Consider the following 24488-nt stretch of genomic DNA (forward strand, 5'->3'; position numbering starts at 1 on the left):
GACTACTCCAGAGTAACGACGCCCCTCATACTTGTCTTTAAACAGTTTTTATTGGTGCACTCTATTTACAGTGAGACAGGAGTGGAAAACATGTCTGCTCATTCCGATGCAGAATCCGGCACTGCCCCTCGGCGTGATCTCCCCCAACATAAGAGTCTCGGGACAGTGAATCTCCTCCCCTTTTTTCTCCTGCGTAATTCCGGAACCGGAGGAAAGGGTCTACGCTCCAGGTTTTCCTTTTTTCCCCTTCCCCCCCTCTCTCTTCCCTCCTGTGTAGCCTGGGCTCTCCCATGCTGCCAGAGCCCTGGCACCTTCCCTCCATTTCCTGACTAGCCTCCTCAGAGCCCTCGCTTCCATCACTGCTTGGGGAGGAGCTACTTATGATGCAAGGGGGCGGTTCTCTATACTGTCTTCCCCTTACAGTTTCCTTTACTTTTTCCAAATAAACATGCATAGGACTGGACTGTAAGAGATCTGTGGACCATCGTGAGAGGCTTCTGCAGGATGAGTCCCTGATAGCAGGACAGAAGTAAGGAGAGGGAAGCCTGCAGTCTTTACATTTTAGGCTGACTTGTAAATCCCTCCTCGTTCCCATGAATTGGGCCCAGAAAATAAACTGACTATCAGTGCAGCTGTTTTAAAATGGGAGTTACCTGAGTTCTAAATGGATCCCCCAGCCAGTAAATCTGCATTTTGGACCCACCCGAAGTCTCCTCCAAATCATCTTCAAGGGCAGCCCCACATAAAGCATGTTGGGACCATCCAACCTCAGATGAGGTCACACCCTGATTTGCCACTACGTACTTTGGCCACCTCATGAGAAGAGAAGAATCCTTGGAAAAGACCCTGATGTTGGGAAAGATTGAGGGCACTAGGAGAAGGGGACGACAGAGGACAAGATGGTTGGACAGTGTTCTCGAAGCTACGAACATGAGTTTGACCAAACTGCGGGAGGCAGTGGAAGACAGGAGTGCCTGGCGTGCTATGGTCCATGGGGTCACGAAGAGTCGGACACGACTAAACGACTAAACAACAACAACAACAACGTCCCCTTTAGCATATCGGGAGTCAGGGGCACCAGGTTGCCCCCAAAATTGTGGGGGCCTGGCGTGCTTTCCGCACATGCGATGCCACACATGGAACGCCCATCTCCCAACACCGTGCAGGCCACTGCAGTCTTCCACGACATCACTTCTTCTGGACGAGGCCGAGCGCACTGGCGGAGCCAGGTACTGAAGCTGTGCTGTGCGTCACTGAGAAAATAATGATTTTTTTGCTTGCTATTTTGCTTCTGCTTTCTGGTGTCTTAATGTTTCCATTAGTGCACTTCATAAGGATGTGGCACACTGCACTAAGCGCACTGTTGGTTGACTTTAAATGTGCCCATAAATCGTTGCATTCCTGAAACTGTTCATCCCTTTCTTTGGGGGGGTCACTCATCGAGAGAAAAAGGGGAGGCCGCTGGCTTGCGACTGCCTGCTTCTCTCTTGCTTTGGCAGCCTCCTGTTCACAATTCCCTTGCGCGCTGGTGATCTTTTGCCTGGAGCAAGGATGGAATTTGGCATTTGCTAGGGGTTTCTGGAGCGAGGCTGAGGTTCCCAACCAAAAGAAGCCTTCTATGGGAGTAAACAAATTGAAAGAACAAACAGCCAGAGACCACACATATGGTTAATGACAACATCTTGCAATTGGAAATGGCAGATGCTGTTGAAAGGATGGCCTACAGGAACAGTCGCAAAGCTGTTTTTGTGGAAGGCTTGTGGCTCTGTACCGGAGCACACACTTTGCATGCAAAAGGTCCCAGATTCAGTTCCTGGCATCTCTGAGTTGGGCTGGGAAAGGCTGAAGCTTCAGGGAGCCACTACTAGTCAGATGAGCTAATGGCCGTGATAGAAGGGGGCTTCCTGTGCTGCTTCGGTTTTGACTTTTGTGCCACAGTAGTACAAACATGCGCTGTGATGAAGACAGAGAAATCTATTCTCACTATATTGCATCAGGGAGACTGTGACCATCCTGATTTCATGTTTTCCACCTGCAATTTGTTCCCTCTTCGCCCACCAGTCCAGCTCGTGGGTCCCCAGTGATTCTTCCCCTGCTGAACCACCCTAATCAATAATTTCCATAATTTATTCACAGTCCCAGTGTCAATGGGATTTCTCAGTGGCGGAACTTGGGCTCTCAGATTTCAGTGGCGCCTCTCAGGGTTGCCATATTTCAAAAAGTAAAAAAACCAGGACATCCTGAATGAGCTTTTTTTTAAAAAAAGGAAACCACCAAAATTGTTAATTTTTTAATTTTTATTGACTTGCCTAAGATCCAGGACAAAGGACCACCTTTCGGAAATTCCCTCCAGATGTCAATTCCACCTTTGAAATCCCGATAATGTCCAGAAAAATCCAGATGTATGGCAGCCCTAGTACCGTTCTAACTAATAGTTGTGGCATCCCTTGTGCTACCCTAGATATGCCTCTGGACAAAGCTGAGGCCTCTGGCCCTTTATCAGTTTCCCCTTCTCAACCCAGCAAAAGTTAAGGGGAGAGGTCCCTACCCAGGCATAATGTTAGTGAATAATGTTAAAGGCTGGCTATATGCTTTCAACACAATACAGTTACCCAAGCTAGCTGTTTGGCACATCGGAGCTATATGAAAAAAGGGCCATGTTTGCCTTCTGCCCTGTTGTTAACTGTGCAAACAAGCGGTTATCTTATTTACAATGGAAACACTGCACCTTTACTTACTAGGGGGAAAGGCTGTGTTAAAAACCTATTCTGGGATATGTTTGGCACTAGTCCAGCCTTTTCCGATGTAGGACTCCTCTTTCACCACAACCTGCAACAGAGGAGACCTGCTTCTAATAGTTTCCTTTACGTGTCTTCCTCCTCTTCTCACTAACTTCCTCCTTTCTCTTTTATTTTCTTTTTAAAAAAGAATAAGCCCAAACGTTTTAACGATAGTAAAGACAAAATCCAAATGCTTGGTGGTTCTCCTTAAGCCAGACCAAGATATGCAACCAGACCTATCTGTTGAAGATCAGGCCAGAGCCGTGGTTCCAGGATTCCTCACCCCCCGTGGATCACTTGAACATTGTTGAGGGTCTTAGCAGACCATTTAATGACTCTTCTGCCAGTAGTGGCAATTTATAAAACAACAACAACAACAACTGTGCTAGATATTGTATGATTTTTCAATTCAATTTCCATTGCTTCTCTTTCAATTTAATATATACAACATAACAGAAATAGAAGAGGCAACAAAAACACAGTTCAAAATCAATATGAATGTTTAATGTGGTGGATGTGCTTCTCATTCTTATCCTTCTGGCTGCTACTCCTGTCCAATGCCTCCTCCTGTCACTTCCAGTCCACCCTGCTCACCTTTCAGGTTGACCATCAGCTTCTTAGAACATAGCTGCCAAGTCTCCCGTTTTTTTTGCGGGAAACCCCCGTATTTTAAACCGTTTCCCGCTGGCAGCCCGGATTGGGAAAAATCCCGTAAATCCCCCAGATTTCCTACCTGCCAGGGAGGCTTCATTTTGGGTCCTGGCACTGCCCAATTTCCAGTGCCCAGACATGGGTAGCGCGGCACCGGAAGTCGCTTCTACGCATGTCCGGACATACATAGAAGCGACTTCCGGTGCTGCGCCGCTGCTGATCCCGCATGTTTCAGTTGGAGACTTGGCAGCTATGCCTTAGAATTAAACAGCTTCTGCGTAGCCACTGCTCCTGCTGTTCTTCATGGATGTGCTGTGGACTACCTGAGTGAACTTCATGGACCTCTGGTGACCCATGAGCCAGTTTGGGGACCCCTGGTCTACAGCATACTTTGAGCTGGAGCTTCTTATCTGCTTGTATTTGGTCTGTTCATTATAGGTCCACTCTGCTCCATGGACTGAGGGCAGGTTACTACAGTAAATTCTTAACAGGTGCCTGACCATTAGCAAGGGGCATACCTAAGAGTCTGCAAAGTTTTCCACATTTTTCAGTTGCCATCTGGAGAATATTCTTTAACATCTAGCTATACCAGGCATAGGCAAACTCGGCCCTCCAGTTGTTTTGGGACTACAACTCCCATCATCCCTGACCACTGGGGTGATGGGAGTTGTAGTCCCAAAACATCTGGAGGGCCGAGTTTGCCTATGCATGATCTATACTTACTGTGTAGTTGTGTTTACAGAAATAAAAACATTTCTAGGGAGTACCTGGTCACAGTTGCAAAGGAAGCTCAAAGTATGGATTTCCCCAAGGACTAGAAAATAATACAGAAGCATGAATACTAATACTAATAATAATATTAGCCACTCTGAGCGGCTTCCAACAAAATATTAAAAACACAATAAAACCTCAACCACTAAAATCTTCCCTGAACAGGGCTGCCTTTAGATGTCTTATAAAAGTCAAATAGTTGTTTATCTCTTTGACTTCTGATGGGAGGATGTTTCACAGGGTGGGCACCACCACTGAGAAGGCCCTCTGCCTGGTTCCCTGTAACCACACTTCTCACAGTGAGGGAACCACCAGAAGGCCCTTGATGCTGGATCTCAGTGTCCAGGCTGAATGATTGGAGTGGAGACGCTTATTTGGGTATATAGGGCTGAGGCCATTAGGGCTTTAAAGGTCAGCACCAACACTTTGAATTGTGCTCAGAAACATACTGGGAGCCAGTGTTATATGGTCCCAGCGGCCGTTCCGAGTCACCAGTCTAGCTCCTACATTCTGGATTAGTTGTAGTTTCCGAGTCCCCTTCAAAGGTAGCCCCACGAAGAGTGCATTGCAGTAGTCCAAGAGGGAGATAACCAGCGCATGTACCACTCTGGCGAGACAGTGCACGGGTGGGTAGGGTCTCAGCCAGCATATCAGATGGCCCTGGACACAGAACCTGTGTCTCCATGGACAGGTGTGAGTCCAATATGACCCCCAGGTTGCACAGCTGGTCCTTCAGTGGTACAGTTACCCCATTCAGGACCAGGAAAAGTACACTAAAGGGGTAAGAAGCAGCTCCTTAGGGCCACCAGAATTCCTATTGCCTAGTGTCCAAACAACCCACTTATCCATCATACTCCTGAGATCACTTGTTGGCTGAAAACACTGCAAGGTGGAAGCAGCAATAAATTGATAAGAAGAGGTACCTAAACATTTTGTTTCGTAACTTTCTTTTTAGGAGTACAAGACACACAAACTCTCTCACACGAAAACTCAAGAGTTTGGGGGCCTTTCTGGCTGTGGGTCCAGTACATCAGGACCCGCTGCTCCAGCTTCTCATCAGCCCTAGTCCTAACCACAGGCTTAGCCTAAAGGGCAGAATGAGGGGGGAGGGCACAAAAGTTAGACTATTAGGATAGCAGAAAGAACTGGTCATATGAAGTTGATTAGAACTTTTAATTGATAGGTACTTGTATTATTTTTCACCTCCTGGCAAATAGAAGGGGAAGAAATGGAGGCAGTGAGAGATTTTACTTTCTTGGGCTCCTTGATCACTGCAGATGCTGACAGCAGTCACGAAATTAAAAGACGCCTGCTTCTTGGGAGAAAAGCAATGAGAAACCTAGACAGCATCTTAAAAACCTTGCCTACAAAGGTCCGTATAGTTAAAGCTATGGTTTTCCCAGTAGTGATGTATGGAAGTGAGAGCTGGACCATGAAGAAGGCTGATTGCCGAAGAATTGATGCTTTTGAATTATGGTGCTGGAGGAGACTCTTGAGAGTCCCATGGACTGCAAGAAGATCAAACCTATCCATTTTGAAGGAAATCAGCCCTGAGTGCTCATTGGAAGGACAGATCCTGAAGCTGAGGCTCCAATGCTTTGGCCACCTCATGAGAAGAGAAGACTCCCTGGAAAAGACCCCAATGTTGGGAAAGATTGAGGGCACTAGGAGAAGGGGACGACAGAGGACGAGATGGTTGGACAGTGTTCTCGAAGCTACGAACATGAGTTTGACCAAACTGCGGGAGGCAGTGGAAGACAGGAGTGCCTGGCGTGCTCTGATCCATGGGGTCACGAAGAGTCGGACACGACTAAACGACTAAACAACAACAACTTGTATTATTAGCTGGGAGAGGATTCTGTTGGATGGAACTTTCTTATACATAACATTATCAAATATTCACCTCCTCCATGGAAGCCACAGATGGGACATGGCAGGGGGCTGGACATAGAGCCAGGAGGCACGAGTGCCCCAAGCAGCAGGTCCTGAGGGGCAGGAAGCAGACGCCGCTATGTGTACTACGAAGATTGTTGCATTCCCTGCTAGCTAGCCTGCTACCGTCAGGAGTCACCTGTGTTGAAATAAAACTCACGCCAGCTTCTTTGCACAGAATGGGGGGGGGGGGAAGCGCCTGTCCCCTCTCAGGCAGCAAAAAGTCCCTGCAGAGAGTTATCCTGATGTGGCTATCCTCTTGCAGTGGAAATTTAAGTTTCTTCCTACAGTGGAGGCTTGGTTGGTTAATTAGTACTGCTACTAGGGAAAAAGTGGTGTTTAAAAATAAGGAAACCTGGACCCATTTCAGGACAGCTGGTGAATGATTTATAAATCTACAAATAAGGAAGTGGCTGAGCAGAGGAGGGAGGAGGAACAGGCAGGCTCTTTGATCCACAGAAAATCACAAGCAGTTCCAAGGGTTAGTTAGAGCCTGGCTTTATGTGAATATGAAGTTAGTGTGTTGATAAAAGAGCGAGAGAGAGAGAGAAATGGAGGCATAAATACATTTATGGAAGAATGGAAAGGTCAACTGAGGGAGTTGCATGTTATATTTGTGGCAAAATGGTAAAAACCATTTGCATAAGGCTGCAGCTGCCCTGTTATTTCTCATGTTTGTTTTGACTTTCAGTTTTCTCGTGCATTTTCTGGTGGTGGGGGACGGAATAACTATCCAGCCAATATGCTGGACCTGATTTAAATATACAAGTATTTAGCATGCATGGTTTTTATTCTTTAAATCTCTGTCATGGCAAGGGGGATAAAATCAGAACTTGGACCATGGCACAGGGAGGGCTTTTTAACCATTTCCCCACACACTGCTGTCTGAAAGATAATCCTGCCCCACGCTGCTATTCTATACTTGTTCATCTTGCATTTTAAAGATATGGCAAGAAAGGTTCAAAAAAGGAAGAAACAGTATGCAAGATTCCATAAATTCCATATGAATTTAGCTTCCACATTTGACATTAGTGTTGTTCACTTATTTTGTTTTGTGTGCCTGCGACTCCTGCCAGTCTTAATAATATTAATAATATCTACCGAATGACCATTAGTTACCTCATACTTATTCCAATATCTCCAGATAGCACCTATACCGAGATTGTGATAATGTGCACATTTAACTAAATAGGTTAAAAAGCAGATCATTCATCCATCCATTGACAACTTAATTGATGGGCGGTCATACTGGCAGTGCACCCAAGCTAAATAAAACTATGCACAATAACGAGATGAAATGTAATATACACATCTTTTCCACACTGAATGTGACAACTTTTGATTTTCTAAAAGGGGGAAGGTTGTGTGTGTTCTAACAAAAAAGGAACACTAGAGGGCACCAGACATCTCCCTAGAATCTCAACGTTATTTGCCAATTCCTATTTCAGGTACCCTGCGTTTATTTCCTCAATACTGTATTATGTTTACATAGATCTCTCCACTCTCCATTGTGTTTTAAGAACATTGGTATGGTCAGGGGTGTTGCACCTAGACCCAGAAGAGAACAGTTCAAATTCCTGCTCATCCATTATTGCCTTTAGCAAGATACATAATGCGGCTCAGTTCCCGCATTATGGAAGAGAGAAAATGTTGTAAATCTCCCTTAAAATGGTTTTGAGGCTAATGTTGGTAAACGACTTTCCCCACTATGCAGATAGGGACAGGCCAGGTTCTTACTGGCTTGTGTCAGCAATGACAAGGACCAGGTTTATCCCCACCTAATTAGTGGTGTCCCAAAATGTATCCCGTTTAGAAGAACATAGAACTGAGGATCAACCTGAGTTTTGTAGATTCTCCTACCTAGGTAAACATGTGCCATTCATTCTTATGGGATAGTTATAAATCACAACACTTGAAGATGGGAGAACCTGCAACTGGGAAACAGAGATCACCTATTTGGAGGTGTTTAATGGGTAGGGGGGTGCGGGTGGCGCTGTGGTCTAAACCACTGAGCCTAGGGCTTGCTGATTGGAAGGTCCCAGATGGCATTTCCATGCACTGCTCTGTGTAGTCAGCGGCTTAGTCCTGCTGGCCACATGACCCCGGAAAACTGTCTGCGGACAAACGCCAGCTCCCTCGGCCAGTAAAGCGAGATGAGCGCCGCAAGAGTTGTTCATTACTGGAGTTAACTGTCAGGAGTCCTCTACCTTTAAATGGGTAGTTAGGAGAGCTGTAGTATTCCACAAGGCAGGGAAAGCTTAGGACTAGCTTTCCTTCTTCTAGAAGGGCTGCCTTCCCATTGGATGAGCCATCTGCCCCTCACTTCCCTCTACAGCACATGCAGAAACCACTTTCTTCACCACTGGACTACTGTATTGGTCTTGTCCAACCCGCCAGAGCTTGTCTTCACATGCAAAGGAAGTCCCTAAGCCACCAAAGGTTTTAGATAACATTGGCTACCCTCACCTGGTTTAGCCAGCCAGCTGGTCAGTCATTCCTGCGGTGTGGCTGCCACCGCATGCAAACAACTTCTAGGAGCCACAGGTGAGAGCCAAGTGCAGTGGGGACCAAAAGTGGACATACTACTCCGGAAGGAGCAGAGTGTCCCCAAGTTACTACCCCTGCCCTAGCACCCAAACTCTCTGAAGTTCATGAAGAAACTTCTGTATTCATTAGGTGCTGCCCAAATTACTTAGGAAGCAAAAACATCCTTGCCCGATGCCAAAATGAAAAAGTTGGCACCAGATAGCTCTCTCCAGGGAAAGTGTTTGATAGATGGATAAGCTACTGCAGAAAAAGCCACCCTCCAGAGCTCCCTTGGAAGTGACATGCAGAGGAACCTCAGGTAACGATCTCAGGTTCATATGCAGAAAAGGGACAAGGCTGATACTAAATTGGCACTCTGCTGTGAGACAGAAACCAGTTACATGTTCATGCCTCCTTGTCATAGTTAATACATGTGTCAAGCTTCAGAAGACCTAGTATGAAAGTGTAAGAATCAGAGAAACACTGAAATGGAAAGGGTTTGGTGGCTGCATTCTTTATGAAATTGCTGGGCTTGATCCTAAGTTACAACTTGCTGCACTCCATAAAACATTTTTTATGCATGGGCCAACACCCATTTCTAATTAAGCAAAACCAGTTATGAGACAATGGTTATAAAAGGATTTTTTTTAAAAAAAAAAAATTAAATTGTATTTTCAGTTTCTACTTTTTTCCCTTGGTCATTTTGTGCATGCGAGGAAGAAATACAAGAATAGATTGGGCACTTTTTCCCCCCAGAGGGGAAATGGTTCAACCCAGAGATTTTTTTGAAAACAATTGTTGCAGTGGCTTAAACTGCAAGTTGGTAGTTTGTTATGTAAGAATCCACTTCCTGAGCAGCAAGAGGCCTATTAATATTGTTTTGCATTTCCTGGGGCTGGGCTTCTCTGCTTGTTTATTAAGAGGCAAAAAAGGCACAAACCTCTCTATACAAAGCTCTCTCATTCCCCACTTTTGTTTTTAAAAGAAACCAGAGACTCTGAAATGGTGTTGGGGAACCCGGAACTCAGTTCCACTCATCTGTGAATATTAGCCATGCAGTCTGGGCAACAATATTTGGGTCACAGGTACGTTATCACTTATTTCTTCCTCTTTATACCTGCCAGCAGGGAAGAAGAGCAAATGTAGACAGGTACAGTAGGGAAGCAATAGCACAACCCTTTCTCAAAGCTCAAGAGCCAAAGAAAACAGTGGGTAACCTTTCGCAAATGTCAACTCGGCCACTTCATGATGTGATCTATTTTATGCCAGTGCTGCTACACTGAGCAATGCCACAATGTGTTGAATAGCTGTGGGACTGTATTAAAAGATGAGCAAACTGCTGTTCCTGTAGAGTTCAGTTTGTGCTTTGTGTTTACTTTTTCAACAAGACGGTGCCCTTAACCAGTAGAGGGCCCCATTTGTTTGCTTGCATAGGGATGTGCCAAGGAAGTTCTGAAAGGTCTTTTCCAGCTGCAGTTTCCACATAGCCCTTGAAAAATCAGATTAGACTTTGGAGGCACAAAAGCAAAGCAGAACAATAGGCATTCCTGTCAGCTGCTTCTGTGAACAGGATGTCTTGGGAGCTTGTGTGAGCTGTTTGAAAGTCCTTAGTAAATAGCCAGACACATAGATGGCATTTATTCAGTTTTATTGCAGGAAGGAGAGTGTATTTCTAACATCTTTCATCCCAGTTCTAAGTCTGTGATTATATACTGGCAGGCAATACTTGAAAGGCTAAGCAGCTCTAGAGGACAGGTTTCCTGTATTTTCATTATTGTCTAAGAGGAATATCATCAGCTCTCAGCTCTTTGGTAGGCTATCACCAAAACCATTTATTTGTGGAAATACATGAAAACAAAGCTGAAAAACAAAACTTCAGTTTGACTTACCTTTTATCACACTGTAAGGAGGCAAGTTTTGTGGTTTTTCTAACTTCCTGTTTACAAAACTATTCACCTTGTCTGCTAGGAAACCGCTGCCGTGTTCTAGACGGCAAATGTAGGATACCCAAGGTGTTAGTTACTATATAAAATGGGAGTGGGCATACTACAGCATTATCCTGCAGCAAGGCAGGAGGAGAGTAGAAGTGGTAGAAATACCTGCTTGCCATTTCTCATTTATTGATGAACAGTTCAAAAGTCCATGAAGAATAAAAATTCTTATTTGCACTATTAAGGGGTTATTCACCCATGCAAATATATCACTTGATGACTTGCAGCAGGCTAAGTATGTTGATCTTTAGGTGAGTAAAGCTCTGCCTGGAACTTTCACAGATGCAGGTCGTTGCTTGATGTTGGGGTTAAGTTCATATATGAACCAAGGCTTGGCAAGACTAACAGGTGTAAATTCCGCTCTCTGTCCTAATTGCTACCATGCTAGAGCAAGCAGGACTGCTTTGTCCCACAACCTCCAGAAGTGGAACATAGAGAGGCGTAAGTTGGGAGAAGCCAGTTTCACTTTATGTTCAGTCTCTGCGATCTTCGGCTATGCAAGCCAGCAATAAAGAAAGATGAAGAGGATTTTTTTTTGGGGGGGGGGGTCTGAGAGAGATGGAATTTAAAATTGAAAGTTTCTCTGACAAGTTCAGGCTCCCACTCCCTTTGCTGCCTTCAAGAGCTCTGAGAAGTATGGGAGGGTGAGGAAGAGTTAAAAGTCTGCCTTGAGCTCACCCAGCGAGTTGAAAGCTGGACAGGGATTGAAATCCTCCCTCCCTGGTCCAAGGCCAAAACTCTTATCAACTACCCAACACCAGTGTTTTGAAGTCTAGACATAGCTGAGAAACACTCCCACATCATTGTGGTAATTAAATTTAAGCAAAAGATAAGGAAATTGAGATTACTACAGCCTTGCCCAGCAGCAAGCACAGCGGTAGCACAAGCAGTGGTTTGCTCTTGCTAAAAGTCTCAGCTGTTGTTTACAGTATTTGCCTGCTTAGTTGCACAGGAAAAAATATCTTAGCAACAGAAAAATCAACTTCTACTTCCCCGTCTTCTTCTTTTGTTTGATCTTATTGCGTTATTGCTCCTCTTACTTGCTTTTAAACTTGTACTTTCTTTAGAATGGCTGGGTGCATTTTAGAGCAGTCAACCTTTGGGCCTGCATTTGTTAACTTGCCTTGTTCTTTGACAGGACAACAGCTTCTTCAAGCCTTCTAATATCTGAAGCACTTGAAGCCTGCCTTTCGGAACAAATCACGTGCTCCTCTCCTTCTGCTGCATATAAAAGGAAAATACAGCTTACTCCAGCAGGGGAAAGGGGATAGTGGATTAATGGACAGGAGCTTGCACAACTCTTCCTAGTAGAGCTTGCCCAAGTTTAATCTTCGTATGCACCACATATGTACCAATGCAGGCAGCCGTTTTACCTGCTTGTGTAGCCATTTTTTAATTTTTTGAGATAGGGGTTTTCTGGTATATCAGACTTACACAATATAGTTTAATAATAATAATATTATGTGTCACGCCTGCCCCCCCCCCACTCATGAAGGGGCACCTCACCAAAGCAGCAGGCAATATAGTGTTAGATGGCACCCAGCAAAACACAAGAACCCACCCCACACAATTCACTTCAGTATACCCATAGTTGAGCCATATGCAACTGTATGTCCCTCCGCCCTTAACCATACTGTTCAGAGCAGGAAAATCCACATTAATTTGGGGGAGGGGTGAAAGCTGCCAGTTGGATGAGGACATCATGTTGACGATGCAAAAAACATGCACACATGCGATGCAATGAAACAAATTTAAACTGCTGTGTGTACAATTTTGACAGCCATTTGCCCAAGGTCACCAGTTGGGTTTGAAGAAGAGAGATTTGAACCTGGTATTTGAATCTAAAAGCTGCCATTGAAAAGAGCAACAAAACCTGAGGCTACTTTGGTTAATACACGGGCATCTAGAATGTAGCTTAGGGCTGAAGAAATCCTCCTTTTACCAGAAATGAAATCCACATTGTTCTACTTTCAACTCTGCTAAGACAACTGTAATAGAGAAGATGAAAGAGGGAGATGCACTTCTGCGCTTTCAATGGGACAGGGCAAAATTGAACAAGTGTGGCTTTGCAACCACACTGATCGAGGTGAAAAGAAAATGTGCACCTCTTGTTTCTTCTACCTCCAGCCATTAGTGTGAGGGGGAAATTGCAGCCCTTTAGAAAAGGGGGGGGCAGATGCTTTCGTACAGCTGCAAACACTACATTGGCCAATTTTCTTCATCACCTTTCCCCTCCTGTGAATTTGTGTGAGTGGCAGAGCTTGAGAAGGGTAAGAAGCTGTGACAGGAGGCTGCCCTTCACTCAGCCTATGTACTGAAAAGGCTCCAAAGATGTAACAGGAAGCACAGCAATCTTGAAACTAGGCTGCCACCTAATTGTTTCCTGATGGCGGGAGGGGGAGAACATCTCTCAAAAGGAAATTCCCTCCTCAACCCCTGCTGCTAACATTCCTCTATGCCAAACAAGATTTCCATCTCTATGAACCTAGTATAGGTTTCAGCAAAGCCAACAAAGGAGACTCAATCACACCACCACTGCCCCCAATATCTGTAATGCAACTCCAGTTCTAAAGCAGATACAGGGGCTTCCTGTTTGTTCCCAGACACAATTCAAGGTGCTCAGCTTTTTGTGTAAAGCCCTAAGCAACTTTAAATCTTCTTAGTCCTCCTGGTAGTACCACCACCTTCACAAAAGGGAGAAGTAAAAAAACACACACATTTAAATAGGATACATGTCCATGCTCCCAATTGTCAACCATGGATGGAAATAAAGCGAAGACATAAATATAGCTATTTACAAAAATATTACCAAATATATTTTAGGGCAACCATACACATGCTTCTTAGAGCAGCTGCCATGGTGGTGGGAGCAGCATGAAGGATGGACAAGGGGAGAAAGTCATTCCTCTCTCTCCTGCCCTTGGCAACAGCAACAGGGGGAGTGGCAGCAAAGCTGGATACAGTAGTTGCTTGGGAACCAAGCCTGCTGTAGCCTAAGCTGCTTCCTCCGCCTGCCGTTCTATTATCACACAAGCTGCAGTGTAACAACACTTTTACACTTGTTCAATGCACATGCGTATCGCCATAACCCAGAAGTGGCTGGAAAAGGGAGCATAATGGGGGTGCAATGGGGCAGGGCAGACCTACAGGTGCTCAACCAACGCACGTGGAGGGGGGCAGGAATGCAACCTCCACACAAATTGGGGGTTGCCTGTACACCAAGATATTGTTCCATCAGTATTCATGGTGCTTTAGCACATAAAAGGGAAAATGTTCCCAAGGCCCTTGCAATCTTTTTTGGGGAGGAGGCAGAGGAAAGGGAGGATGTAGAGACAGGGTAAAAGCAGAACGAACATGAAATTGTTAGTTCCATGTGCTTAGGCTTGACTAATAGGGCAGGGGAACTGGGCTGTTGAATCAAAGGCTTTGTGGAAAAGATGGGCTTTGAAAGTAGCAAGAAAGATGGAATCACACAGGTATTCCAGAAGGCAGTGCCAAGCTCACATGGAAGAGAACTCTTCCAACCAGGTGTAAAGGTTTGTCACACGAATGTCCAGAAGGAAAACACAAGTAGGGACAAAACTAGTAAGTCATTAGTGTTCTGCACTTGGGGGCATTTCTACAAGTTGGAACTAGTGGATGATATGGGAGAGGCTCATGTTTTCTTCCCACGTTGCAATGGCAGGGCCTATTCACCATACACACCTTGCAACTGCAGGCAATTCAAACTTAGGTTGATGTAGCAAAATGAATCTGTTGAAATCTTGCATGGTGCAGAATAGAAGTACAGTACACTGTTTATTTACAGTGGTTCACATAAGCCAGCCAGCTACTGATCCCTCCCCCCCAATGCAATCTCTAACATATAGTGGTGCAGTTAGGTAATTTTAGATCCTGAAATTAAACATCGTTAAAGAAAAAGCAAGTGAGTCCAACTTTTCTCCATTATCTATCCTTGAAAGCCCATTGTTCTTGGGAGTAGAACTCCAATTTTTGTTTCATTCCACCCTATCTCCACCATAAATATAAAGGTAATGGTAAAGGTAAAGTGACCCCTGACTATTAGGTCCAGTCGTGACGGACTCTTGGGGTTGTGGCGCTCATCTCACGTTTTTAGCCGAGGGAGCCGGCGTATAGCTTCCAGGTCATGTGGCCAGCATGACAAAGCTGCTTCTGGCAAACCAGAGCAGCACACGGAAACGCCGTTTACTTTCCCGCCGGAGTGGTACCTATTTATCTACTTGCACTTTGACATGCTTTCGAACTGCTAGCCTTCTCACTAAACCCTGTTGCCTATTTTGCTTCCAACACCTCCTCCCCCCAGTCTGCTCCCTCTGACCACTCGTTGTCATTGTCCCACCACCACACCCCTAACTCTGAGCCTTCTTCCTTTGTGGGTTCCCAAGCTGGTGCCTCACACAATTCCTGCATACAGCCAGGAGTGGGGCATCTCTGGCCTAGGGGCCAGATGCAGCCCTCGAGGCTTCTCTAGCTGACTCTAAAAACTCCCCACACCACACCCCTCACTCACTGGCAGATTCAAGCCTTCTTCCAGTCTAGCTGGAATGGGTCCTTGAACTCTGATAATGCCTTTTGTTTACCTGGAGAGAAGGGTGTGGAAACTAGCCTGCCTAGTGTACAAAGGTAATTTTTGTATTTGCTGCTCTGTGCACCTTTGCCTCTAGCTCCACCCACCACACTGGAATGTGACTCTTGGAAAGTTGCCCAGAAGGGAATGTAGCCTTTAGGCTTAAAACGTTTCCCCATCTCTGTTCTAGATCTCTAGAGTAAGGCCATCTATCAATAGCTAAAGCACCTTTTTGGCTGCAAGGAGCAGCACTCTAGGGGTTGAGAAATTCCTGTGGGCTCTCACAGAACAGATTAGGCAACTCGTATAAGGGAGGCATAAGCAAACACTTCCTTACCTAACAACCACTGCATAAAAATGTTGCACAATTACATTGGACTATATTTCTAATGCTTACAGATTATGGGTTCCTACCACTTGGGGATTCCCCCCCCCCCCCCCCGGCATTATACCACATGAACTATTAAGTTGTATTTCCCCCCATAACTTTTGTTTTAAAATGTTTTTTTGTTTCAACAAAACAGAAAGCCTAGGAGGCAGAGTGCCACTTAACACACAAAGGAGGGTTCAAGGTAACATATGGGGCTCCCCCCCTCCATTTTATCTTAACCACCATGAGAGACAGGTAAGAACAATAACTGGGCCAAGGTCACCCAGTGAGCTTCATGACCATCCAGACCTATGCTGTCGCCTCACAGGTTCCTAGTTTGACACACTAAGCATTATACAAAACTGGCTTTCACTAGAGGTAAAGCCTATCCCAGGCACCCCCAAACTTTGGCCCTCCAGATATTTTGGACTACAATTCTCATCTTCCCTGACCATTGGTCCTGCTAGCTAGGGATCATGGGAGTTGTAGGCCAAAACATCTGGAGGGCTGCAGTTTGGGGATGCCTGGCCTATCCTGTCCTCACAAGGGTATTCAGATTGCTACTCCAAAAGGGGTTTCCAAAAACAAGAAGTTAACTTCCCTGATGCCTTCCCAGTTTAGTCAAGGGAGATGTTCAGGAAAGAGTTGTAGCCTTCAATATGTTGATGGGTGGCAAGTTTTCCAAGCCTGCTTTAAGTCTTTTAGACACCACACGCTTTCACTTTTGCTGCGAGCCCTTGGAGATTAAGTGTGTGAATGCAAATGATATGGTGCTATAGATATCCCTACTTTTTCCCAAGTTCAATTTGAAGGTTTCAGTCTTGCATTATGTAGTGGCTGCACTAGTCTATGAGAAACAGCATTTCCTTACCATTATAAATATTTAAAAGCGGCTGTATTGGCTCACAACCATCGCCAGGTATCCTCAAGTCCAAATAATTTGGTATTTGGTACTTTTAACAAGAGGACAGATCCATTCTTTAAACAGATGGCAGCACAGTAGTTGTGTTCATGTTTAAGACCAGAATTCTGGCAGTAAGCACTAATGCTAGGTTCCTAACATTATTTGCTTACATTTCCCCCCTCTCAAAATAAGTTGAACTGGAGCCACAGAATGTTTTGAAGGCCATAATTCAAATACATACATCCAGTATGACCCAGCTTATCAATTGCTCCAAGCAAAGCTCCAAAGCAATCTACTAAACAATTAGGAATAAACCACAATTTATTGTTTGTGGTTTGAAATGTTAGTTTGTTGGTAGATTGCCATTCAAGTTACTTTACAATCTGAGAAGCTGTCTTACAGTGCAACCTTATACGTATCAACCCAGCCCAATCAAGTTGAATGGCACTTGCTCTCAAGTTAAGAGTACAGAATTGCAGTCTTACTTGATTTCATTCTCTTGAAGTAATTCAGGATTGCACTAGCTGGGATACAAGTGATTGAAGTTCAGAGGCTTTGCAAGATGCTGAGAACACCCTCATGCACTTGTATGATTTCCTTTTCAAACAAGCAGCTTGGGAGCTGTTCAATGCTCTTGTCCCACCATCACCAAGGATGCCTTGCAATCCAAGTTTGTCACAGTTCTGGATGTTAACACCACTATGGAAAGGTGATGCACTGTTATTTGTTCCCCAAAAGTTTCAGACTTATGTGCACATCTAATGATGTAAAAAGAGTATCTCAGATTATAAAGTTAACAGGCTGTAGTTACTGGTATTGTTTTGGCATTGTTTTAGCAGCTCATAAAACCCTGACATGCAAGCAGCAAGACCTAAAAATGCTTCCAAAGTAGTCTGCTCATCCCTTGTGTTGTCAAGTGGGCCTTACATTTTCCCATAGCTTTAATAACAATGATAGAAGTAGCAACATGAAAATTGCTTTTAAACACCAGATCCTCCATTACCAAAAACCTACATCTAACCCAGGTATAGGCAACCTTGGCTCTCCAGATGTTTTGGAACTACAATTCCCATGATTCCTAGCTAATAGGGGCAGTGGTCAGAGATCATGGGAGTTGTAGTTCCAAAACATCTGGAGAGTCAAGGTTGCCTATGCCTGATCTAACCATACTTCTGATTACAATGAGAAGGCCTAGTCATACTTTTAGAATCCCATTGCCCAACTTTGCATTTCTCTCTCTCTCTCTTTTGGGCCTTGTTTACGTTCTATGGTCTTCCCTGTCAGGGGAGCTCAAACTTGCTCACCGCAGCAAATCTCAGCCAGCCTCTATTAAAGGTGATGTATCCAAGGCTTCCTCACTGTCTTGGAGCTGCAGGAGGCAAAGAGAGTTATCATTCTCTCCTTGGCTCGCAAATTAGGCAGGAGCCTCAAGGGGTTTTTTTTTTTGGCTCTATCCTGTCTCTGTACCTGCCTCAAAGGGGGGAGCAGAGAGGCAGGCAGGCATTCAGGGCACCTGGCAAATACAAAGGAAAGTTAATATTCTTCTCACCATCACCTCTGAGCTTGAGGGCGAAGGTGAAGCAAAAGCTTGTCTGCATTTGCTGGATGCTCCAAGTAGCCACCAAACAGAACCAAAACTAGCCTTCACTCTTAATCTGCTCCAAACTGGGATTGAAGAAGGGACAAGGGCTTCTTCTTGCACTGCATGGAATGCCCCACTTTCAAAGCTGCAGAAAAGATTAGACAGTAAAAAAAAGTTGGGAGTAAAAAAACAGCAAGATATCACAACAGGAACACAACCAGCAGGGAAGAGTTAGCAGAGATCGCTAATCCTCAGAAGTATTTTCAACTGGTATGTAAACCTCTTACAAGTATGTACCAGGCAAATTACCCTGGGGAGGGCATTCCAAAACTAGGACATGGCTACTAAGAAATCAATTTCATAGTCACCCACCTAACCTCTGTAGGTAAATGTACACGAAGAGCCTTTCCGAAGCCTTCCTAAAAAAACTTGTCCATCTTATAAGGGTCACAGTGCGCACAGGATATTCACATCTGCAGAATAGATTTTCCTGAAAATTCTCCAACACAACATCCAATCTGCCTGCCACAATATCTGCATTTTTTCAGTTGAAAGATGTGGTCTATTTCTATTCCAAAACCATATTCTATGTTCTAAAATCAGTACTCACTACATGTGCTTGCCTGGCCATATTTGTTTTCAGTATACTCCTTCCAAACAGTCCAGTACAAATAAATAAATAAAACCACACCCACATCTTTCAAGGAAGGCATATCTGAAGAGAGAAAACCGGCTTGAACCTTCTTTCACTCAAAATACGTCAGGACTATTTTGAATACCTAGGGGTTTTTTTAGACTTTCTGTATAAACTGTGACATTCTAGGGTTTCGCTCTAACTCAATTTAGCCCTCCAGAAAGTAACAACTCCCATCATTGGTCATGCTGGCTGGAGATTATGGTTTTGGGAGTCCAACAACATATGGAGAGTCACACATTCCCCACCCCGTTCTAAATGTTTGGCTCAAATGCCAATTTCACTTGATTGCCTTTACTTGGAAACAAAGAAATTTATACTGGCTTTTACTATTCTATTACAGTCTTTTTACTGCAAACTATGTTACTCACCACCCCCAAATTTCCTGTTACATTCACCCACACATAGAAAAGTTGAGCAAACTTACAGCAATTTTGACAAAATAGGCAGTACATCTTGTTTTTGGAAATTCGCAATGTCCTTCACAAGGGAAAATTCAATAGTTGTCCTAGATTCTGGAGCTGGGTTCACTGCATGGAAATAACCCATTTGCCTTAATTACACACTATCTTCTTTGGCGATCCCTCGTAGCCAAGTAGGATTGTCTTCCATAAACACAGTTTTAACAATGGGTCCGTAAGTGACTGTGGAGGCCAATTCTGGATCCACATGTCCTTCCACAGTGGGGACATTGGTTTCCAGGCGGGAGTTGATCACAGTGTGGATTTGCCAAGCATGCCTTCCTCTTAGCACGTTTCTCCCTTGCGTCCTGAAATTGAGTGTCTTCAAAGCCCATGACACCTTTGGTAAAGGCTGTTCTCCAACTGGAGCGCTCGCAGGCCAGTGTTTATACATTTTTTTAGATTTGCCTTGAGACAGCCTTTAAACCTTTTGTTGACCACCAGCATTAAGCTTTCCATTTTTAAGTTCGGAATAGAGTAGTTGCTTTGGAAGACTATCCATTCATGGCATGGCATGGATTTGTGCCCATTCAGGGGCACACTGTTGGCCCTTACTGTTGGAACACCAACTTCAAGGTATTTCCCAAACTATAGCTTCTGCTTTTTGAGTAACTGATTATCCAAATCAGATTGCTTCCTTGCAAGGACAGACACAACTATCTGGAAGAGCATCTTGCAATACCTTTGAAGTACTGCCTGTGGAGGTGAATGCTTATGAGTAACTTGCAAATGTGACACGAATTGTTGTGGATGCACTGCAGCAATGACAGCATGCGGGATTGTGAAGCACTTCTCTTGCACTTAAATTAATCAACTCTTTCCCAACAGAATAGAAAACCAATCAGATGTCCAAAAATTTCATGAACTAGAGATTTGTCCCAAGACCATCTTGCATTGCTCTTGGGCACAGATCACACTCTGAGTATGAACATATCGCTATATATTTGCTTATGCTTCTTTTTGGAAGTCACTTTGTCACTGTGCCACTTCTCTCAAAAAACCTTGTAGGGAAGCCCAGAGAAGCAACTCAACTTCTCTCTGCCATTTCACCCGCAGTTACCAGCTCTCCAAAATATACTGGTATATTACTTTTTCTGAATATGGGCATTTTTGCATAATGGCTATAAGTTCACCAAGATACTTGCCTAGGTTGTGGAAATTTAACATCTTGCCTTGATGATCTGGGTCTCCTTGGTTAAGGGCTAAGATAAATGGCAATGAAACAGGGGAACTGAAGCAATGGTGGTATTAACACCCTGAGGCTGAAGTAAAGTCCATTATGCAGTTTATCCAAATCTGGATGTTTCCCCCACCTATCAGCACACTTCTCAGTCAGTATGTAACTTCAAGAGTTCCACTTCACCAAATGGGTTTTCTCAGTATGTGAACGTTCACATGAGCTGTGTCTGTCAGTGTCCACAAAAGCAGTTGTGTATCTTAGAATCAGAATCGTGAGTGAACTGGTTTTTTTCTTGGCTGATGTTTTTGGGTTGTACCTGATGATTCTGTCACACAAACTAAGTGTATTCCTTTGATATCTGGCAGAGTTAAAGACTTCTCTGTTTGAAATACTAATCATTTTTGGACTTACTGAAATTCCTCAAGGGTTTCTACACTCAAAATAATCGATTCTTATTCAGCTGTACTTCTCCGCTGCACTAGGAATTGCTGCCTCTACGAATAAATAATACCATCATTAGCACCTGGTACATAATACAGTATATATGGGAATATGGTGCTTTTAAACACCTGCCACTTTTCAATACAGTGGCTCCTCCTCCCCAAGCTGGGTATACTGGTATTTTCCATGTGGTTTATTACCGCTATCAAAGGAGCAGATTGGCTTTTAGTTCTAAGTGAAGAACTAACTTCACCCAACTAATGAGCAAATTTCAATATCATGATTGTGCTAACAATGGCTGTTAAATTTCATGCCAGGTATAACTGTATTTCTGTTGTGTTCACCAAGTCCACAAACAAGCATACATTTTGGGGGGGGGCACAGTGGGCCTGTAACAAACACAAGTTAAAAGCAAAAGGTTATAAAATGGTTGGTAAGCAAATGGGGGGAGGGTGAAATAAAAGAAACTGGTAAATTTGGTCCTGAACTATTCTGACAATAGGTATGAATGGTGTCAGAATAGTTCATTACCAAATTTACCAGTTTCTTCTTTTATTTTACCCTCCTCTCAATCATCCCAAAGTGTGAAGCAAATTTTGTAAGGAGGAAATGTCATGCAAGCCACAATGGAAGGGAAGCTGGGTTTGACACTGTCAAGGTTGCATCTTCCTGAAACATAGTTGACAAACTTAGTTGGTCTCTAAGGTGCTACTGGAAGGAATTTTTTTATTTTATCTTCCTGAAACATTAGTCTTCAAATAGATCTACTACAATTTTAAAATCTACAAAAAACCCATGTTAAACATTATTTCCTACAGTGTTTTTAAACTTTTATTCTGTTTAATACCATGGAAAAGCAAACAGCACACTTTTTTAAGAATTCCCCTTTGTATTTAAAAAAGTCTCTTCAGAGCTGTAACTAATATTTTTTCTGACTTAAGACAGCTATTGCAAGCAGATAGCTTTAGCAAGAAAATAAAGTTAGGTAAGCAACTGGGCTCTGCCCTCAGCTATAGCTTATGTATTTTAGATTAATATCCCCAAATAGTCCTAACACTGGGGGGGACAGCCAAATGTTCAGATGTCTGTTTTTAAATGTTACCACTGTAATACCAAAACAAGCCAAGATCCACCTATTGATGGTTAGGATTAATAATGCAGTTCAGCAACAAGTACATGCAGCACAACCTAATAATATTCAGTACTAGAAGAATGCAGGTTCTTCCTTTTTTAAGAGCACGCAAGCTCCAAGGATATTTCCAGCCCTTGCTAATGATTAGTTAACAGCATTTTAAAAAAGTCAGGCTACATCCAGATATGGTCAAATATGTCCAGTCTGACGGGTGAGGAATGTGCCCTGTCACACCAAGTCATGTGTTTTCTTCAAAAGAGTGTAGGTCTATCCTGTTACATTTAGCCTCTCCTTCACCACCGTCATCCTTGGAACCTAAAATGGAGATCAGAAATCTCCCTGCAAGGGGAGGGAGATCAGGATCTTCATCCATTAAGTTTCACAGAAAGGCAGCTGCACTACACTAAGACAACCAGACCAACTTCCTCCTTGCATCCCCAACGCGGGCTACATGAAGTGTGTCATATTTTCCCTTTCAAGGCGGGGATGGGGCAGGGTAGGTGGGTGGGAATCACTGAAGGATGGAGTCACTCTGCGCCACAAGCGCAGAGAAAGAGGCCTTAATGCAGGTCGCACAAGCCGGTTAGCAAAGTGGACCCATCTGGTTGTTAACCAGAAGGTTCGTGCCCACCCGTGGGCAGGATTCCTAGCTGCAGGGGGTCGGACTAGAGGATCCTCGGGGCCCCTTCCTCTGCCTTGTTTTACAGAACCATAGAACTGCAAACTGAGCCGAACTACACGAGCCCACCTTCCCTCGCAAAAAAAGCGAAGTCCAACAGCTCGCGTCCCTCCCCCCTCCCTTTAAGCCGCCGCGGGCGTCATGCGATCCGCCTCCCCCCCCCCACGCGCGTGGAAAAAAAAGGGAGCGAGAACTTTCCCTGGCAGAAGCGGCCGCTGTGGGGGGGAGGGGAGGTCCCTGTCAAAACAGTCGACGCCCTTCGAGGGAGGAAGAAAAGACGCTTCGCTGAACAGCTGCTCTACGTTCAACGAGGGCGGGTGGGGGAGGGGGGAAGAGGGGCGTGTTTGTGAAAAGAGGAAGGCAACCGTCGCAGCAACTGCTCCGACCGCACGGAAGGGGACTCCCCCCCCCAATCCCTGTCAAGCCGAAGAGCCACGAACGCCGCTGCCGCCTCCGCCTCCTCAGCCAGCTTGGTCCACCGCCAAGCCCCACACAAGAATGCAACGCGGTCACATGACCTCCGGCGGACGTGCGGCTCCCTTCCCTCTCCAGGGACACCCCGCGCCATCTTGGACTGACGCAGTTACAGCTGCCGACGAAACGCCGCCAAGCAGCGGACCTTCCTCCGAGCCGGAGCCGCCGCCACCACCACTGCCGCCTCGGTCTAGGGGAGTGCGGGCGGGCGCGGTTGCCCGAACCCCGCTTTCCTTTTGCCCCCTCGGCCCCGCCGTCCCTGAGCGCCTTTCCGGAGAAGCCTCTGCCCCCTCTCCTCACCCACAGCGGCTGGTATCATGGCGCCCGTTTTCTCCCTTTGCACCAGCCACCCCCGACAGCTCCCCGAGCCCTGCCCAGCAGCTGCGTCTGCCCCTGCTGCAGGATGATGTCAGCGCCTGCCAATCGGAGCGCGCCTCCGCGGCCCGTCCGCAGAGCTGATTGGCTGTGCGGCCGCCGCCGCCGCTCCCCACCCTTCCCCCGCCTCCTTCTGACTCAGTGCGCTCTCCGCGGTTCGCTGCGGAGAAACGGCCAAAGACAGGAAGGGGGAAGGGGGAAGGGGGAGGGGAGGAAAGAAGGGCAGGGGGAGGAGGGAGGAGAACAACAACCTCGCGGCGCGACAATCACCAACCGCCCCGAGACGGCAGTCGCCATTTCGCATTACAACAGGCGGAACCCCCAAGCGAGCAGCCCCACCAAGCGTCCTAGAAAGGGAGAGAGAAATAGAAACACATCGGGATTAGAAAAGGGGGGGGGGTGATAATATTAAAAAAACAATAAACACATCCACACACTCCACCATGGTCACAAGACATTTAATCGCCCTCCCTTTCTCACCCCTCTGCATACTCTGTGCCCCATGGCAGCCGCCTTCTGTGGAGTCGTCGGGCAGCAAGACAAGTGCCATTCCCACCTCAGCTGCTTCTTCCTCCTACGGGGTGCTCGGGAGCGAGCTCCTCTTATCTAAGCCTGTTCCTAACTCCCTCCTTCTGCCACTCGATGGTCTCGGCTCCATCAAGGCAGGGCAAGAGCTGCCAGCCCAGCTTTTATCTGGCGCCCCGAGCTTGCGCACTGAAGGAGGCTCACTCAGCCCCTGGTGGGCGTCGAGCGAAAACCCCAGCCTGCCTCCCCCTCCCTCGCTCGGCTCCCGCAGGAAGAGCTGCGAGCAGGCGGGCCGGGAAGCTGGGTCCGTGCGCAGGCAGAAGTAGAAGCCGGCGGGTGGCGGCGGGGAAGGAAGCGCTCGGCATTAACGGGGAGGCCGCCATAGTTGGTTGCCGCGCGCAAAATGGGGTGGGGGTGTGGACGCGCGGCTAC

General features: G+C 45.6%; 1 long non-coding RNA gene across 1 annotated transcript; it reads right to left on the bottom strand.

The window, feature by feature from the left end:
* Window positions 1–39: 39 nt before the first annotated feature.
* Window positions 40–24244, bottom strand: LOC148684531 (uncharacterized). Its single transcript, XR_015945888.1, has 3 exons — window positions 24012–24244; window positions 18063–18240; window positions 40–1616 (listed from the first exon to the last, which is right to left on the bottom strand). It is a non-coding gene; the product is annotated as an uncharacterized LOC148684531 (long non-coding RNA).
* Between the last annotated feature and the right edge of the window lie 244 nt (window positions 24245–24488).

The sequence above is a fragment of the Zootoca vivipara genome, chromosome 9, assembly GCF_965207765.1.
Source record: "Zootoca vivipara chromosome 9, rZooViv2.hap1.1, whole genome shotgun sequence".
NCBI classification, from domain to species: Eukaryota; Metazoa; Chordata; class Lepidosauria; order Squamata; family Lacertidae; genus Zootoca; species Zootoca vivipara.